Below are 12,895 nucleotides of genomic sequence, written 5' to 3'. Positions count from 1 at the left end.
TTTTTTCAAATCCTATTTTTAATGATGGTTCTTAAACACGTTAACCTCCCTTGTAACCCACCACCCAACAAAGGTAGTGGAAAAGAAAGGATACAAGGGAAGTGGGCACGTTTAGAAAGGTCCTTTGGAGCAACTCCTGTCCATGTTATCTGGAAACTGGCAGTTCAGTTCACAGGTTAGCAGTGACAGCCATGCAGTTCAGTAGAGTCAGATTAGCAACAGTGGTGACATGACCTAGCAGAGACAGTCAGGCCTCAACCTCAGCTCGAGTCAGCTGGAGGGACCAATAGGAACACCGGGAGAAGCTCTCAGTTGTGTCTCTCTCAGGGAAGCAAAGATCAGCAAAGGCATGAGATCCACAAGTGTTGTACAGCTAGCTGTACCAGCAAGCCAAACCCTGTCTCTGTCACTCTGTGGAGTCCTATTTATACCCTCAAAACATCACATGTCCTCCACATGCCTTGCCTTGACACATGTCTTGCCTCAGCACGTGCATCCAATCAGCCTGAGTCCTCAGAAGCAGCCAGAAGCTGCAGCACACCACCAAAAGTTTTTTGGTGTATTTCTCTCTTTGGAGTCCTGACAAATGCAGCTCAACTATGCAATGTAAGGTGGTCTAATACATGCGTTAGCCAAGAATCCTTCATCACGTGTCCTTTCACTGCTTGCTTTAGCAAAACGTCCTCTCTCCTGTGTCTGCTTCAGGCAAACGTTTCTTCACGAGTCAGCCTTAGCCTTTCACACCTGTGTCCACTTTAACAAAACATTCCTTCACATGTTAGCCCCAGCAAAACACTATCCAACTGACTTTCCAAAACTTCCTTAAGTTTCCACTTCAAACTCCTATTTGGGGTCCTTACCCTGGCATTCCTCAGTGATAGACTATGACTATTTTTTTTTTTAGGCAGGGTCTCATGTAGCCCAGGCTGTTTTGGAACTTGATGTAGCTAAGGATGACCCTGAGAGCGCCTGATCGTCTTGTCTCCTCTCAGTGTCATCTGGGTAAACACTTTCTTCCCCTAAGTTGACTTTGGTTGGAACGTTTATCTCACAGTAACAGAAAAGCATATTAGAACACCACCATAAATGGAAGTAGCCATGGATCTCAAGCTAAAGAAAGCTCTTCCTTAGGTGGCTTCCTGTAAGGTATTTGGCCACAGTTCTGAGGAAAGCCTCTAATATAATGTCACCACTGACATCTTTCACTATGAATGTCATACTACACAGTGAATCCCCAAACTCATTCTTCCTGTGTGATTAAATTCTGTACCCTTGGACCAACATCTCTCTGTTCTTGATGCCACCCCAGGTCCATGGTAACCACCATTTAAACTGCACTTATGAGACCAGCTTATCTCACTCAGCACAGTCCCAGCTCCTAGCTGGCACATCATCACCCTTCACCTAAGCTCTATAAAGCCCCCTTGTTTGAGCCTGGATGCTCGACTCCACTGACCTTCACCTGAGAGCTGGGCAAACCCGCTTGATAGCTGTCTTTCAATAAGCCTGTCTTTAGGTTTTTGATTCTGTTTGTATTGGCTATTAGTATTTCCTCTCTAGTCCTCTGGGAGTTTTTTAGTATTTTGTTTTTATGTCTGCTTCTTCTCAGCCCTTCTGTCTATAAAACCAACCCGTGGGAACACTCATTGCTTTGTAGAGCCGTGTTCCACTCCACTCTAGAATTACAAAATAAAGCCTATTACAACCCTCAAGCTAAATGGTTGGAATTTTGTCCTTTAATAATAAGTAAACAAATGAGTCAATTAAAGAAGGAATGAATGGATGAATGAATTAAAAAGTGAATGAATGGCTGGATATATGGGTATGTACATGTATGTGTATATATGTATATATTCATATGTATAGATGATATGAATAGATTATATGTGTATATATGTATAGATTCGGATAATGGGGATTGAACACAGGACCTTCTGTGCTAGGCAAGCACTCTACCGCTGAGCTGTATCCCCAGTCCTCACATTGGATGAGAAAATGGGTAAAGTACCACCAAATGGAAGAGGAAAACATGTCCATTAATGATGGAGGGAAAGGGCAAACACACATGAATGACTACAAGAAATAACAAACCTGTCATCTCAATACTTGAGGGGCTGAAACAAGAGGATCGCAAGTTCAAGGCTAGGCTGGGCTATATATAGAAAGATTATCTCCACAATCTCCATCTAAGAGAGATAGCTTTAGATTTTCACACTAGTTGAAAAGCTAAGGGGATGGAAGTGTGGATAGGTGGATCAAGGTGAAGGTCAAAGGGTCACTCGCTGAATGAGCAAACACAACAGGCACACAGGCTGTCTGGCCCCTGGGGGTCTGAGAATAGTGGAGGAACCCAGGAAAGGATGCTGCCAGAGTCCTTGTGGTCTGTTGAGCAGGGGTCTCAGCAAACTGGTCCCACTTTTCTCAGATAAGAGATGCCTGCTGGAATCTAAGCAGATCTGATTGAACAGGTATGAGCGCAGGCAGGTTGCTCCCCAGGATGGGTGGCACCAGCTAAGTGGAATTGACTCCACTGTTGTTCTGTCCCGGGCAATTACCCATCATGCAGCAAGCCCCCAGCATGATCTTAACAATCACCTGTTAAAATAACTGCCTTGCTGTTTCCTTACCAATTAACCTCCGGGAGGTATAATTACCTCTAGCAAGGGAAGGTGTGCAGTGTGGTCTGGGACTGGATGGGAGCTGCTGCTGAGGCTGCCCACTCCCCAGGTCTCAACAAGGATCTGTCCAGACACAGAGAAGCACAGGGCTGTAACTGGGGTCTCTGGAGTCCACTGCCATGGGGGACTCAAGATGATGGTGGGTCCCCAAACCCCAGTGTTTTGGGGAAACCTTGTTCCCTGCCTGTGCCCTATAGTAAGGGCACATTTCCCACTGGGGCTCACGAAGGAGTTTTCTCTCAACGTCTGCTTTTCCTTCCCACTCCACACCAAGGCCAGGACTGTATCTGACTCTTCACCGTGTCCTCGGCCTCTGGCATGGTGTCCAGACAGGTGGTCAGCACACAGTAGTGGGTACTTGATCAGGGCTGACTGTGGTATCGTGGTCTCTCTGGTAAGCAGACTATTTAAGAGTATTTCAAGCTCCTGCCACGGCTGTGAATCAAAAGCTAGACACCCCCAAAAGAAAAGAAGTCACACTGGGCACAGACAGAGGGAGCAAGTAGTGAAGGTTGGTTTCATCAGATAAGAGAGCCAAGTGACCCCACCAGAGTGGAGGGTGCTAGCATTTTGTCTAGGCTCTGTCCCACAGTTACCTGGCAATAGCCAGGTGTGCCTGACTCACTATAAAAGGGGCTGCTTGCCCCCTCCTCTCTCTCTCTTGCTCTCTTGCTCTCTCCTCTTGCTCCTGCTCTCTCCCTTCCCATCCCCCTCCTCCCCTTCTCTTTCCACGTTCTCATGGACTGCCTCCTCTCCTCCTCTTCTTCTTCTTCTTCTTCTTCTTCTTCTTCTTCTTCTTCTTCATCTTCATCTTCTTCTTCTTCTTCTTCCTCCTCTCTCTCTCTCTCTCTCTCTCTCTCTCTCTCTCTCTCTCTCTCTGCCTTTCACTCAACTCCCCTCCCCATGCCCTGAATAAACTCTATTCTATACTATACCATCCTGTGACTGGTCCGTCACGGGCAAGGGATGCCTCAGCATGGGTCCTCAGAGGCACCCCTTTCCCCCACACCTAACCACACATCCAAACATATTCCTTCCTTCCCTCCTTATATTTTTATAAAACATAACAGAGGGCAGACCCAACGGAGCAGCAACCGCAAAGGATTGCTACCCCTGGGATTTGGACTCGAAGCCCTGATTCTTCATTTCTCTTTCCCCTGCTCTCCCCTGGGATGGCCTCTTCCCTGGAAGAGGATGAAAACATGTCTGTGACTGCAATAAACTACTCTGACAAAAAGCAGCTCGCTCACAGGGGCGGGGCAGGAGACAGGGTTATTTCAGCTGATAATTCCAGCTTACAGTCTGTGGTGGTGGGGAAGGAAGTCAAGGCAGGAATTTCAAATGTCTATGCATCACACCCGCAGTCGAGAGCAGAGAGAGATGAACACACATAGACTCATCAGCTACACGTGTTAAGCCTACATGTTCATTCTTGCTGTGGCCTCATAGTGCCCTGTCCTCAAACACTCTTCCAGCTGTCGCTTGCTCTCTTTGCATAAGAGGCCTCCTGTCTCTACACCTCCAGCCTGTGCTTATTTCTGGGGTCCCAAGAAGCAGAAGGAGCACACATGTGGAGCACGCATGGAGCACGCAGGTACAGGAGTTGAGTGAGGCCCGGGCATTGCTCAAAATGATGGTCTGTGAGCTGAGTCCAGGTCTCCACACTGAACCTGATGCAACCACATTGACCAGAGGTCAGCATAAAGGACTGCCCCTCATAGTACAATGGGTTATATTTGTCTGAGTCCTGCCTGAAAGGGGGAGGGGATCCAGGGTCTTTTACAAAGGCTTGTTTGATGATACCCCACAGTGTAGTGTGGAATTAATTTTAAAAATCCACACTATGTCCGGCTATGTGCTGGCAATGGAGGTCACGTACCCCCCCCCCATGGGGGGCCACAAGCAGCTGTCTGTCCAGGTTCCCGTAGTTAGCCTGCCACCAAACCACTCCACACTCTGAAGCTATCTGTCCCCTGCAGCTAGCCTGCTGAGACTGGCTACCACTGGCTCTAAACCCCTAACCCCATAAAATGAAAACTCCAGAGACATGTACTTTGCCAGCTAGACTTATAACAGTAAATCCTCAACCCCCAAAACACCCACACAACAAACTCAAAACTCGATTGATATAGATACAAGTGCACACCTAGATTGGACAGTTGTGCTCCACATTACTCAGTTGTATATCTGTGAAATCCCCAGTTACTATTGGGACCACGTGGCTCCGGCTCATCATCCTCTCCTACAGGTTCCATCTTGTCTTTCCCATCTTCACCTTGTCTGTCTCTGTCTCTCTCTCTCTCTCTCTGCCCCCCCCACTCTGTCTCCTTTGTGTGTGTCTCTCTCTCTTTCTCTGTCCCCTCTCTAAAACTTTCAGCTCCTCCTTCTTTTTCCACTGCCCAATCACAGGCTCTAGCCTTATCTGACTAATAAGATTTCACCTGACCTCACCTGCAGCTCTTTACAAAGAGGGGGCAGAGAAAACAGACACAATCCACAACACCCGCTGTTGCTGTTCTCGCATGGCAGTCCCTTCCCAGTTCCCTCTGCTCATCCTAAACCATCCTCACCGCCCAAGACCAGTGTCCTACACACCCAGACCCTGAACCTAGTAAACTCCTCTTCTGATCTTGATGCCACCAGACCGCCCTCACCTGTCTGATCAACACTGCGCCCCTCATTACAGGGGCACTCAATTGTCCAGATGAGGCTAGATGGAACTGGTTCCAGTGTGAACAGAGTTGACAAAAGTCACCTAAAGTCAAAAGGAGGCTCAGGGCATTTCAGGGAGTGCCTTGGTAGCCTTGAAGCGACTGTGATAAGCTCAGCTTCCGCTCTATGCCAGGCTCAGACTGCGGAAAGAGAGGCTAGGACAGACATCAGGGGCGCCATGCCCTATGGCCCTCACAAAGAGAAGGGGCAGGGTTGACCAAACTACTTATGGCTAGTGTGTATCTGATACTCAAGCACCCCACCGTTGAGGACAGGACCTATAGGGTGTATGGGGTGCTCAGATGGTGGGGTGGGGACAATTTTGGAGGTGGTAGGGTAAAATATCAAGTGCAAGAGGTCAAAAGAGATGGGGAGGAAAGATCATAAAAGCTGGGATAAGAAGCTCACCTGGGCTTGGGGTATAGTTCAGCCTGGAACAGCATTCAACTGTGTAAAATGAAAAGCTAAGCAGTATGTTCAGAGGGCCAGAACCAGTCAATGGGTCTAATGGGGGTGGGGAGGGGCGTCAGTAAAAGATGAGGCAGACAAAGGAGCACAGGCTGGTCACACAGGGCCTCCATGTCCCTCTGAGGAAAGTGGACTTCATCCCTAGGCTCCAGAGGTGGTTAGGTTGCTGAGGTAGAGACTCCGAGGACAGCTTTGCATGGCAGCTGACTTTCCACAAAGCACGGCTCCTTTTTTACTATAATTTGGGTAGAAAGAGACCTGGTGGTTGTCCCTCGGTATCCCACACACACACCAGTGAGCATGGCCACATATTCCCATAGGGACTTTGTCTTCTAAGCCCTGTCCTGTGTCTCTCTACAATGAGTCAGATGGAGAGAGTCCTGGCTTGTCTCAGCTCTGCGTAATGGAGCTGCAATACCTCCGTGCCAGGATCCACCTTGCCCTCTGCTCACTCTCTTGTCACATCCCCAGCTCTTTCCCTGGGAAGGGTTTCTGAAAAGCCAGTCCTTGTGGGGACTGGAGGCTTCTGGGACTTTAAAAACAAACAAACAAAAAAAGCCACAGGTTTTTTTAGGTGTCCTTGGCAACTCACTTTTCAAACCTGCACCACCTGGTGTTTGTAGCCTGGGAACGTCTGCCTGCAAAGGTAGAGATGGGGCGGGAGCAAGCACGGGTAAAACAACAGGGCCCTTGAATGCCCTGGGACTCAAGCATTCAGAACATGACCGGCCATGGCATTATCACCCAGTGAAGAGCCAAGATAAAGCGGGACTTATCAGAGACACTTCTTGTCTCTGTTCCTGGGAAAGTTCCCTGGTGACTCTCTGAGACTGCGTGATAATCTCTCATTCTCTGACACAACGAGGCTTGGCTGAAGAAAGCTCCTTCATCACGGGAGAGAAGAGAGACCCATTCAGAGCAGCGCCTATCGAAGCTGTTTTCTACAGAAGACTCGGGGAACGGGTACAGAGAGCTCAGCTCTGTCTGCATTGTCTTGCACTGGGACCACTGTGCCTTCACAGCACCCCAAGGGCCATCATCCTCCCGAGATACAGAGAAGGGAACTGAGTCTCAGAGCGGTGACATCATTCTCTCTCTCTCTCTCTCTCTCTCTCTCTCTCTCACACACACACACACACACAGAGGTGACTGTCAGTGACAGGCTTCCCCCTTCTGACCCACTGTTACCTCTACTGCAACTTCTCTGCTGCTTTTTCTGTGGTCTTCTTGTCTCCCATCACCTGAACTTCATGCACACAGATCTTAGCAGCTATGGCTGTTACTGTGCTGTGTGATCAACACCAGCCAGTGGTTTCTCTTCCCAACAGGATACCTTGAGCCAACCCCTCCTGCTCCTAGCCACACCTTCCCTGAAGTATGTCATATGCTTGTCTGGTCTCTGAGCCAGGGCCTGTGAGGGATAAAGTTTGTCTGAAACTATTTTCTTTTCCGCCTCAACTTTGATTGAAAGTTTAGCTGAAGCCGGGCGTGGTGGCGCACGCCTTTAGTCCCAGCACTCGGGAGGCAGAGGCAGGCGGATTTCTGAGTTCGAGGCCAGCCTGGTCTACAAAGTGAGTGCCAGGACAGCCAGGGCTACACAGAGAAACCCTGTCTCGAAAAACCAAAAAAAAAAAAAAAAAGAAAGTTTAGCTGACTGTGAATTCTTCTGTCGTTGGTCCCGTGGCTGCTCTGTTCCATTGTCTTCTGGCCTCTGTTGCTGTTGATAAAAGTCTGTTGTCTGTCTAATTGTTCCTTCCTAGGAAACCAGGTCTTTCTCTGATTATCTTTTCTACAAACCTATTTTACTTTTGTGTGTATCTGTATATGTGCATGAGTGCCTTCAGAAGCTACAAGAGAGCTTCCTCTCCCCCAGACAGTTGTGAGCCACGCCACATATGCGTTGGGAACCAAACCTAGGTCTCTGGAGAAGCAAACAGTCATTCTTAACCTCTCCAACCCTGCTTGCCATTTTTAGTGTGAACGATTTGATAGTTCATAGAGAAAATGCACGGATCATAATGTTCACTGGGTACAAAATGCACAAACCATGAACAGCGTTCAGTAAGCAGAGCATTAGCACCAAGCCCGCTCACAACCCCGCCTAGTGGCTACATTTCTCCGTGCACTTACTCACCCCTGTTTATTACTTTTATTTGGGGCGTGGGAGTGTTCACTTACGCATATGTCAGTACACCTCATGTGTGCGTGGTGTTCACGGAGACCAGAAGTCATCAGATCTCCTGGAACTGGAGTTGCAAATGGTCCTGAGCCTCTGTGCGAGTGCTTGGAATCAAATCCAGATCCTCTGTAAGAGCAACCAGCGCTCTTAACCCATGAGACGTCTCTCCAGCCCCCAGATGTCTATCTTTTAATTGATAAATTTAGAGCAAGCAACACTGAAAGTAACTGTTGATGCAAGCCACTTTACATGACCATGTTTGTATCTGTTCTTCAATCACTACCATACTTCTGTTTTCTGACTCATGTGGCTTTAACTGTGTGGTCTGCAGGGTTATCGGATTTTGCTTTGTTTTGTTTTTCTGAGACAGGGCCTTGTGGTTCCCAGGACAGTCTCAACCGTGCTGTGTAGCAGAGAACGTCTTGATTCTCCTGCTTTCCCATCCCAAGATTCTGAAACTGTGGGCATCGGCCACACACCAAGCTTATTTATAGAAATGTAAGTAGCTTCCCTGGAGTTTATAGTATAGACTGCTCCAGTCTGGGTCCATCTCTGACAACATTGTTCCTCCCTTTCAGTATGTAGTGCTGGGGCATTATAACCGTGCTCCCTGGCAGTCAGAGCTGTCAATCACTTCACTGGTCAGTCCCTCAATATAGAGTCACTATTATTACTCTGAAGAGGTAAAAATGGCTCTGGGTCACGGTTATTGTTTGAGTGCGCAGTGTCCCTCCATGAGCTACCATGTTGGGTACTTGGTCCCAGATGATGCTGCTGGGGGTTTTTTTGGGGGGTGGTTGAGGGAACTTTAGAAAATGTGACCTAGTCTACAGAAGTTGGTCTCTGGGGACAGGTGCTGAAGGGTAACCCGGTGCCCACTTCTGGTCTGAGCTCTGCTTCCTGATCTGCCAGTACGTGAAGAAGTCACGCCACCAGCTCCCACCTCCACAGGTAGGACAATTCAACCTTTCCCTCCATGGTGAGCTGTGCCCTCTAAACTGTGAGCTGAGCCAAGCCTCTTTCTCCCTCTGGCTGTTCTTTCAGGGATTTTATCACAGCAACAGGAAGAGAAACTAATGCCATTGAGGGTAAGAAGAACAACATTTTTCCTCTGATTGTCTTTTGCTTTGCCTCCAGTGTTCTTTCTTTTCGCAGACTCGAGCATTCAAGTGCATCCTTTTTCTTTTGCCTAAAGAGAATATTCTAATATCTCTTTTCACGGTTAGGGTTCTCCTACAGTTTTGATACATGGTGTGTTTTCTTACTCTCACATGGCCCAACTCCCCTCCCAGAAACTTCTCTGAAGTGTTTACATTTTTCCTACTAGTGTGAGGCTCTGGCTGGCTGCACAGACTCGCCTCCACCAGGGCTCTTCAGTTCCAGCCATCTTGCCCGGCTTGACTGTGATGGCTTCCACCAAGGGCTTCAGTTCTCTGGGAAAGTCCTGAAGAGCTGTTGATTTCACCCTACCTGGCTTCTTCTAGTAAGAATGGATCTGGTGTCTCCCTTGCTACACAGAGGCAGGCAGTTCCTGCACTCGCTTGTAACAGCGGCTTCTTAAAGCCACGCCCTGGAGGCGTGTGTCGACTCCGAGGAGTATCTTGGTATCCATAAAGGCTTTGCAGATTTTCGGGTCTCTGAAAGTCCTCACATTGCTCTTCTCTGTTCCCCTCTGTGGTGCAGGCAAGGTCATTTCCTTCTGCCCTTATTTCAGTGGCTGATTCTTCCCCAGCCCTACCTAAGCCTCCAGCCAGGCCTCCCTTGGAAGAATTTCCAATTGCAGTGACTCCAAACTTCAGAGCTAGGCTTTCTGTTTTCCTAAGCCAGCCATTCTTTTTTATAGTATGTTCTAAACCTAGGGTTTTCATCTTCATCTTTCAAGCTTTTGTTGACTTAGCATTGGGATTTCTGTCAGAGTTGTATTTATAGCTTGAAATTCTTTGGGGTTTTGTGGGACTGGCTTCCATGGTCAACTTGGCATGATCTGAAAAAGGAGTCTCAACGAGGGATTGTCTAGGTTAGGTTGGCCTGTGGGTGTGGCTGTGAGGGATCTTCCTAACTGGATGAAATGAAGTAAAGACACACCCTAACTATGGCTGGCACCATCCCACTGCCTGAGGTTGGGACTGAATGAAAAAGAAAACAAATTTCTTGAAGCAAGGTCCTGCCCAACCATTCCCAGTCCTCCCAACCTTACCCCTCTGCCCCACCCCACCCCCACCCTGTGGCTTCCCTGCAGTCCGAGTATTTTATCATAGCAATGGAAAGGAAAAGGAAGACAACAACTAGAAGTCATGGTGAAGTGTTTTTCTCAGTTGTCTTCATCGGAGAGAATTCAGTACTTGAAGGAAGCCACACCCCTCTGGAAACAATTCTAGCATGACTTCCACCAGATGTTTCAGGCTACCCAAGGTATGCTACTGTCAGGTATGGCTTAATTGCTTAGCCTGGAGGTTTGGAAACAGTACCTGCAATACAAACTTGGGCTACAACAAAAGCTAAACCTATAGGTACTCTCACCCAAGGAAGTCACCTCTCCTCTCAGGGGTCAAGCAGAAGAACGGCAAGTTTGTTTGTCTGTTTGTTGTTTGTTTGTCTGTTTGTTGTTTGTTTTTGTTTGTTTGGGCTCAGCAGACTTAGTCCATCATGGCGGACAAGACATGGTAGTTGGAATTGTCCTGTCCAGGAACAAGTCCCAGAGGTGTGAGTTAGTCTCACCTTTGAGCATCAGGAAGCTATGGTCCTGAAGACCTGCCCTGGCCACCCACTTCTCCAGCTAAGCCTCACCTCGGAAAAAGTTCTACCTAAATAGCGTCAGGGATCCAACCTTCAAATATATGAGAGCCCATCTGTCCCCTAACACCAGCCCACGCCCCCATTGCTTCCTGGTTCTTGGAAATGGATTGCTCTCACTGTGTACAAACTGTCATCTCACCAGCTCCTGTTGCTGGAGGGGATCAAGCCCCAACTTTTATCATGGGTCCAAGAATTCTAAGCTTTTTAATGGTAAGTGCAGTGACCGATCTTGATCGCCAACTTGATCAAATGGAGAGGCACCTAGCAGATTGCTAGAGTACTGTAGGTCTGTCTGCCAGGGCATTTCCAAAGACAGTTGGCATGTGGGACAGCACTGGCCTGTGGCACAGCCACTGACCTGTGGCACAGCCATCTTGGATGAAGGGGTTGACCCACCCAGACTATGGACAGTTCACCCAGTAGCCTGAGGGTCTGGACAGAGCACAAATGGAGAGAAAAGGTGAGGGCAGGCTTACTGTCTCACTGTCTCTGCTTCCTGGCAGCCATAGGCGAGCAAGCACCCTTGCTCTCCCATGTTTTCCCTCTGCCATGGCTTCCTGCCTCACCACAGGCTCACAGTCATCCAGCAAGCCGGCTGTAGACTGACCCCATCAGCCCACATAAGATTTCCTCCGTTTATTTTCTCAGGTATCAAGCTGACGGCAGAGCTTGAGGAAGGGCAGCCGCTTCACCAGTTCACGTCCTTGCTTCCCGCTCCACATGGATGGCTGCTTCTCTCCACTCCCTGACCATTTTGCTGCATGTGATGAAACAGACCCAGGGATTAGAGAGTGGTGCGTTCAGAACCAGAAGTCAGAACTCAAACTCAAGCAGGTCTATCACCTCCCCTAGACACCTTTGAGACCAGAGATGGCCACTGGAGGATGTTGGAGCCTTACTATGGAACAGCTTGATGGATCCCCTTCTGCAGGGTGCCCTAAGGACTTCTCCCAGTATCACGTTCTGTGCTCCATCTAAACAAGAAGCACTGATGGCTCCACACCAGCCCTGAGTATCTCAGAACAGAAGAGCCAGGCTCCCAGATGGGAGCATCTTTTTGATTACTTTTTAATGAAAAACGCATTTGCATCCAGCCTGAAATTATATTGTCAGCAGTTAATTATCACCTGTCAAACAAGCGTGCGCCCAGATTGTGGGTTTAATTTCCATATCCATTTGCGCGGGCCTTGTTCCGTGTGTGTGATGAGGCCTCTGAGCAGGAGACACTCACTACAGGAAGAATTGTTGCTTTTTTTTTTTTTTAAGCAGGTGGTTTTTGTTTTGTTTGGTTTTGTTCTTCTGTTTTTGCGGTTTTTTTTTTTAAGTCCTTAATAAGCAGTGGGGGTTGGAGTATCTAAATCAGGGCTCTTTGTAAATAATAGAAAAACACTTGGTGATGTAACTTAAAGCAAAGGAGAAGCAGGGGATGAGGAGAACCGGGCTCCAGAGGTGCCTCTGGGAACTTGGGGAACCTGAGTCTCATACAGGCTTGGAGCTGTGAGCTGGAACTCCCTGGCTGGGACCCAGGAAGCCACCCAGCTCCCAACTCCGGGGATGCTGGTATGGACCAAAGCTCCCTCTGTGCACCTGTTCCATGTCCACTCTGTTCCTATGTGCATCTGTGTGAGAGGATATGTGCACATGTACAGTACATACACCCAGGCTCACGCGTCCATGGGGAAGCCAGAGGCTGACATCAGATGTCTTGGTTGCTCTCTACTTTTTGAGACAGGGTCTCTCACTGACTCTAGGACTTGTCACTTTGTTTAGTCTGGCATCTGCCTGTCTCTGCCACCCCAGCACACCCTTTTATTCCAAGGGCCAGATAGACCTGAATTCAAGTCCCAAACCCGGCCTTGTCCCAGACCCTTATCCCCACAGAGCTGTTGCCTCTAGTGATGTGATGCTCATTTGCATATGTTAGAGGACAGGACATAAGTACTTTGCACATGGACAGTCACGTGATGGACTCTTCAAGGAAGAGGAGCTACAGCTACCACTGCTGCCATGGTGATCACTGTCAGGATAATAATAGAACCAGCTGGGGGGCCCTTTACTGGCA

General features: G+C 48.4%; 1 long non-coding RNA gene across 1 annotated transcript; it reads left to right on the top strand.

Annotated features, from left to right (window-relative positions):
• The first annotated feature begins 2,282 nt into the window (after positions 1-2,282).
• LOC110292120 lies at positions 2,283-11,965 on the top strand. Its single transcript, XR_002377658.1, has 5 exons — positions 2,283-2,468; positions 8,408-8,535; positions 8,891-8,988; positions 9,082-9,125; positions 11,482-11,965. It is a non-coding gene; the product is annotated as an uncharacterized LOC110292120 (long non-coding RNA).
• The last annotated feature ends 930 nt before the right edge of the window (positions 11,966-12,895 follow it).

The sequence above is a fragment of the Mus caroli genome, chromosome 4 (genome assembly GCF_900094665.2).
Source record: "Mus caroli chromosome 4, CAROLI_EIJ_v1.1, whole genome shotgun sequence".
Lineage (NCBI taxonomy): Eukaryota > Metazoa > Chordata > Mammalia > Rodentia > Muridae > Mus > Mus caroli.
This window is presented reverse-complemented; position numbering and strand designations above follow the sequence as displayed.